Genomic DNA, 6,934 nt, shown 5'->3' on the forward strand with positions numbered 1-6,934 from the left:
TGTACTGTTTCCATCAACAATACAAATACTGATACACAATACAAAAACTTCATTTCTCTGGAAAAAAAACCGACAAAACATTGTGAAATAAATTTGACTTACCAAGGAAATTTATACATGTTAGAGTAAGCACCATTAGATATGATTACCAAGGAAATGTATACGTGCTAGAGTAAGCACCATCAAATATGATTACCAAGGAAATGTATACATGTTAGAGTAAGCACCATCAAATATGATTACCAAGGAAATGTATACATGTTAGAGTAAGCACCATCAAATATGATTACCAAGGAAATGTATACATGTTAGAGTAAGCACCATCAAATATGATTACCAAGGAAATGTATACATGTTAGAGTAAGTACCATCAAATATGGTAAAGGCAAAACAAACGATGTTTATAAATACATGTTTAATAAATTTGTAATCGGGGGAAATTGCATCTTTGAACGATATCAGTATTATAAACGTATGCTACTGATTGATTGATTGGTTTGTTACGCCACTTTCCGCAGTATTGTGCCATTTCATGGCAGTCAGTTTTTATTGGCGGAGGTCAAGGAGAGAAACGCCAACGTTTGATAGGAACACTTACAATCCTATTCAATCAATATTTGAGTCGAGCGCATCTCACACGTGCAGGGCTCTAGTTCATACCAGTGTTGACAGGCTAGTGATACAGTAGTTTGACTTCTTATACCACTCGGCCACATTGATACTGACTCGTGATTCTATTTATTTCTATTAGTTGAGCTATAAGACTTAACTTGAAGTACCCACATACAAAATTTATTCGGAAGCATTAAAACAAAAAGGACCATGAAAATTATAAGGTCAAATTTCTACGATGAATGGCAATCTATTGTTTGAGTAAATTCACCAAAATCTTTCAGCACAATATGCTTATCAGTAATGAAAATCTGATATCATCCCCGGTGTTTTAGTGGTTCGTGTTGTCTTTTCGTCGTTATTGGTTTTTGCAATGATTTTATCTGTATTTTTTCGACATATCAGTTGTTGATTGTCCCTTTTGGTATATTTAGTCTCTTAATTTATCAATTGAAAACTTATTACTGAAAAGCATTATAAAATTATGATCAAACTGATCTACTGGTCACTGAATTAATGATACCTTAAGGGAGGGAACTTATTAGGCAGTGCTACTGACCAGGTGGTGATATCGCTACATATTTCGACAACATTTTCAGAATATCATTTATTGAAGGGTTATTACACAGTCAGAAGCAAAGACCACTGGCAAATCGTTTAAAATCCATTAAAAAAGTAATTTCCATTTAACCCATTTTTAAAAGTTGTTAAGTTTAAATTTGTATATTTAAAAAAAAATTCTTAGATGAGATCAAATTAAGAAATTGTTCCGTGCCAGAAACAATAACGTTCTATCAAGGCATAAGACATCTGTTAAACCTTTTTATGAAGATTTGAATATTTTTTTCGTTTGAAAGTTCCAAATGTCCGCAAATTGATATTTTGTATCTAAAACAAATTTTTCGGATAGCCAGTTAAGATTATTGAATAAGGGTTTTCTACATGATGTGTATTTTGGACAAACGAATTCAGTGTGATCCTGTGATTAACAAATACATACACATTTTTATCGTTGCAAAACGCTAATCAAAGAAACTGACATGTAAACATCAATCTAACACATGTCTCTTCAAATATTGATGCACAATCGAAAATAGAAATGATTTACCTTAATGAAGTTTCTTCAGTAAATAAATTGTTTTAACTGAAAAATTACTTAAAGAAATTGCTTTTAAAACTATCTAATTTATAAAACATTATTCATTCTAAATTCTAAGTTCGTGAACTTCCACGTACGTGCATGTAACTTCTAAAACAATAACTAATTTCACTAATGTAAATACTTGACGTGTTTAAAATCCAGAAGCTATTGTGCGTTGGTACATAACACAAAAATAGTTCCCCTGTCTTAGTAGTACACATTTCCCAAAGTTTATTTGTCTTAGGTTAATAAACTTAAAGGGTTCTCAATGCTCTGCAACACGGTACTTTTTTTCGGCCTTTTAACTTTTTAAAATTTGAGCGTCACTGATAATTATTGCAAAGGAAACGCGAGTCTAACGTACGAAATAAGAAGCCTGGTATCTATGGAACGCCGTAACTGCCTTATGTTAAAAGCTTTCATTATATGATGGTACTTTGACATTATAAGATGGTACTTTGACATTGTTTGATGGTACTTTGACATTATACTTTGCTTTGTCAATTTCGAGTAGCTAGGGTGTCCTCTGCAATTTTGATTTTACATTTTTATATCACCAGATCAACATGAAAATTGGTAAACAAGCATACACAAGAATGAAGGACATTTATATATTTTTATCCTGCAATTAGGTGTTCTACTTTACAGATACAGCCCTACAGATATCGCTATGCTGTATCTGTATAGTATCGCTTAAAAGCTCCGCCCACTGCCGGACTGAGTATTGTATGAACCTGCGTGACCTCAGAATGTGTATTGCAGTTGCATTCCAATAACGTATCAATTGCGAATTAACGATTACTTTTGAACGTTCTGTTTGTTTCAAACATTTCTTTAGAGCAATAAGAATCACACAAATTTCTGATAACATACACACATGAACAGCAGTCTTTTCTACGATGACAACTATCGATTGCAGAACTTGAATGTGTGTGATTGTGTAACAAAAACAACCATGTCAATTTCAACATGCATGTTTAGTGAATGTAGAGTCTGAAGCGTAGAACAACTCGTACACTCCTGTTTCAAATTGGACAATGCTTTGTTAATTGTTTTTACTGTTGACATTAGTTGTTATGTTAAAATAGATAATTATTCACCTTGAGCGATGTATTATTGTTGACCATTCGAGATTCTTTTTTTGCGAATCCGTCTTCAGCTGAATGTGATTACTGTATCGTATTACTATACGGGCCTCAAGGGATTTAAAATCGAAAATAAATGCAAAACATGTGTTTTTGTGTCTTTCAAAACACAAATAATATACAAAATTAATTGCAGGATAAAGACAATAACTGTTTAGTGTCTTTAAATATCAGCTGTATTTGTACTCGGCTCGAAACAGGTGTAATAACTCGCTAAAAGCTCGCATACACCTTGTTTCCTAGCCTCGTACAAATACAGTTGATATTTAAAGACACAAAACCGTTATTGTCTATGTTTACATTAATCAGTACAAATGTTAGATCATTGATAAATCGATATCTTATAAATAGTTATCATTGATGTAAACGGGAAACACTGATACCCTGTTATAATTTTTAAGATATCTTTTTTTACCTTAAATGTGATAAAAAAAATCTTTCTTTTCCCTCTATGTTTCTATTGTGGATATTGTACCTTTGACTATGGGTTGATGCTTTAAAATATCATGAAAATTCCATTTTTCGCCGAAGTTAATTTTTCCATAGCAGAAAAGATCGAAAAATGATGAAATAATCTAATTATTTAGATTTTTTAAAATTTTAAATCAAAGTTTTCTGTTGTCAACTGCATTTTGAAATGCAAACTCCAAACCTCCGTTCAACCTCGTTGTCATTCCTTCTTGTTTACGTTCATTGTTGTAGTATAATTATTGCTAAAAACAAGGAACTGTTGCATTCAGCGTTTGTGCTCGTTAAACCCTAAGTTGAATAACATCACATCATAAGAACAACTGTAACAATCGGCTGGAAATACATGTAGCTTGACACATACCAACAAAAATAAAGACAACAGACAAAAAGTACTGTATTAAAATACTCGAATGCAAAGCCCGCTTATGTATAAATCGTGTTCGGACTAAAATTTTACAAGTCCAACTCTCCATACAAATAACAATTTATAAATGTAAACCATTATAAGTCAAGGTACGGCCTTCAACACAGAGCACACCGAACAGCAAGCTATAAAGGGCCCCAAAAATTGCTAATGTAGACCCATTCAAACGGGAATACCAACGGTCTAATCTATATAAATAAATGCAAAAAAATATACGCTTGGTAAATATGTTGATTTTTTTGCAACCAGTCGGTCAATGTCATTGCTGGTGGACGTTTCGTTACGAGAGTATTACCAGCCCAGTAGTCAGCACTTTTACTTTGACATGACATATCATTTGCATGTTCATCTTTTATAAGTTGAAGTATTCGAAATATTGATATATTCCTAGTGACCATGTAGGTATATATGAGTCATATGTAGACGAAAAGTTTCTGGCGTCCATGTTTCATTTGGAAGTTTTTGTAACCACTTGGATGCCATTGCTGGTGGATGGTTTGTCAAGGAGGGCATCACTAGTAGTTGTAGTATTCAGCATTTTTACGCGTTGCGGGACTATGTTAGATACTTGTTTCAATTATACCACACTTTTTATTTTTAAAAGAAATATCATTTATGTTTATGTTCTTTATATTTACTGTTTACCAATGTCTTTAGAAATAAAATGTCTTCTGATTGTTCGTATTCGTACCGGTCCTAGATAAGTACAGAAATGTGAAGCTCAGTCGTGATTTTATTAAAGTCGATGTTAATAATTTGTAAAAAGATATCGTTAAGCATTTTGCAGACGCAGAACACTTACGGTATGTAATATTTGGGGCTAGAGTGGGGAGAGAATAAGCATTTTTTTCTTTGGTTGAAATTCTAAAGTAACAAAAACAGACCTATGATTGTTCAGGATTTTTTCTTCAGAAAGTGTCGTTGCAGTGTACGATATCTTTCCAAGTAAATTGTCAATTACTAATTAATATGATAAGATATACAAACAAATACGGAATTGTTTGGTTTGTCTACGGGAACAACACAACAACAATTAATAATGAGGTAGCACAGGTGCTACAGAATTATTCGGTCTTTGCATATGTAACAAGCATGACTCTGAGTTATCTCAGACCTGTACTTTGTACCTTTTTTATACGTAACGTTTCATCAATTTGATGAGTTAAGCTCTTTTCAGCTGACTGTTCTTATTTTGTACTTTTACACCACTGTACTAGGTTAGGGATCGGGTTCGACGCCAACCAACATGCTTAAACTCGCCACATTCTATATGTCCTTGTCCCTTAGTCAGAAACGTGCTGTTCAGTGTTGTTGTATATCATATTTTTTTTCGTTCATAGTTTTGTACAAAAATCAAGCCTTTAGTTTTTTTTTTGTTTTTTTTAATTTTATATTTGTCATATCGAGGCCTTTTCATAGCTTACCATGATGTGTGTGATTTGCTTATTGTTGAAAATCTTAGGTGACCAATAGTTGACAATTGCTATGTTATTTGGAAAGTGGTGGCGTGGGGTCTTAACTGCAATCATATCACATCTTTTTTTCATAAGTGTTGAATCAACATTTTTAAAATCTAAATATTATTATAAAAACAAATACCACATTGTATAATTGGGGCGGAAATCTTAAGTTAAACAACATGCAATGTGTACTAATAGATTCAGTGCGGATGCAACAATTGAACAAAAATTCTTCTTAAATATTTTATTTTAAAAATCTGATGAGTGTTGTTCTGGTTCATGTTTCCATCTTCTTGTAACCGTCTACTTGGAGCATCAATAGTTCTGGAAAGAAATTACTTCATTGAAAAAAATATTCGAACATGATTCTAAGTGTAAAAGAAAACTTAAAACACATATACTTGTATCAAAGAAGTTATCACTGCATGCAAGTATAAAATAATGCCAAAGTACATGCAAAACCTGAAGTCACTTGATATTAAAATTTTACAATTTCATCAATGAAAGCCATTCAAATCTTTGACTGTCCCACATGTTTATATTATATGTATGAACAAAGAGTTTAACAAGTTTTACAGAAAATATATATATTTAAAACACACCTACCGTTTTAACAACCTCTTCCGCCTCTCCCTCCTGTGCCTCCTTGAGCTCCAGGGACACCAGGTTCTCCCGGACATTCTCCTCCAAAGTCCCACCCAGGTTCTCCAGGTCGTCCGGGTTCTCCAGGTCGTCCGGGTTCACCAGGTTGTCCAGGACCACCACCCCTTCCACCTTCACTCCATTGTCCATTTACAACACATAATAGTATCACAAAAACGGTTATAAATACAAGGCACTTCATTTTCTGAAAAGAAATTTCATTCGAGATTCAAAAATAAATTTAGAACTGAATTTAGGATTTTGAGTTCGTAGATTATCTCCTCAAAACAGTTCTGTTAGACAAAAGTTTTTAAAATTCTCAAAACTTACGTCTTTTGTGATTTTCACTGAACCTCAACTTTAAAAGTCATTAAAATAAGTAAATCTTCAACGTCAAGTATACTAGTATTACATTTTCCCATAAATCAAAAGACAAAACATATTTTTACATTTAATTGAAATCCATTAACTTGCTATTTAAAAATGAACTTACGTGGTTCTGTTTGTTCTTTGTTATTATATGTATTGTATATAAATATTATATATATATTTGTTATATAATTATGCACATCGAACAGATTAACATAACATTTAATATAAAAAAGTAAATAATTCCAACATCTTCAATTTGACCTTATGAAGCATTTGATGACGTATTAAGACATTTATGTAAAACAATATCCCCCTCGTGATGCTATAATGTTCTTTGTCTAGGTTAAATAATTAATGGTGTTTTTTTTTCATATTCTAAGTGTGAATAGGCACTCGTTATGTAATTACAATGTATGTATAAACAATCGCTCGTCACCGTAACTTCCTGTAATATGCATGTTGTTCACCTTTCCATTAATAAAAATGTCAACATATTTTTCATACAATTTTCCGTAAAGCCCCTGGAAAACGAATTTTTAAGATAAAGTTGAGAATTAATTGTTCTGAAAAAAAATAATTAGCACGTATGCATTATGATACGTTTAGTTGAAATGAATTTGCATAAGGAAAAGCAAAATAATCATAATTTATTTATATAAAATAGTGA

General features: G+C 32.3%; 1 long non-coding RNA gene across 2 annotated transcripts; it reads right to left on the reverse strand.

The window, feature by feature from the left end:
* Positions 1-5,482: 5,482 nt before the first annotated feature.
* LOC139514934 (uncharacterized) lies at positions 5,483-6,513 on the reverse strand. 2 transcript variants are annotated; one of them, XR_011662760.1, is made up of 3 exons: positions 6,389-6,513; positions 5,860-6,100; positions 5,483-5,577 (listed from the first exon to the last, which is right to left on the reverse strand). It is a non-coding gene; the product is annotated as an uncharacterized lncRNA (long non-coding RNA). The 2 variants fall into 2 exon arrangements; XR_011662759.1 differs by lacking the exon at positions 6,389-6,513 and adding an exon at positions 6,226-6,314.
* Positions 6,514-6,934: the final 421 nt, after the last annotated feature.

Source organism: Mytilus edulis, chromosome 3 (assembly GCF_963676685.1).
Source record: "Mytilus edulis chromosome 3, xbMytEdul2.2, whole genome shotgun sequence".
Taxonomy (NCBI): Eukaryota; Metazoa; Mollusca; class Bivalvia; order Mytilida; family Mytilidae; genus Mytilus; species Mytilus edulis.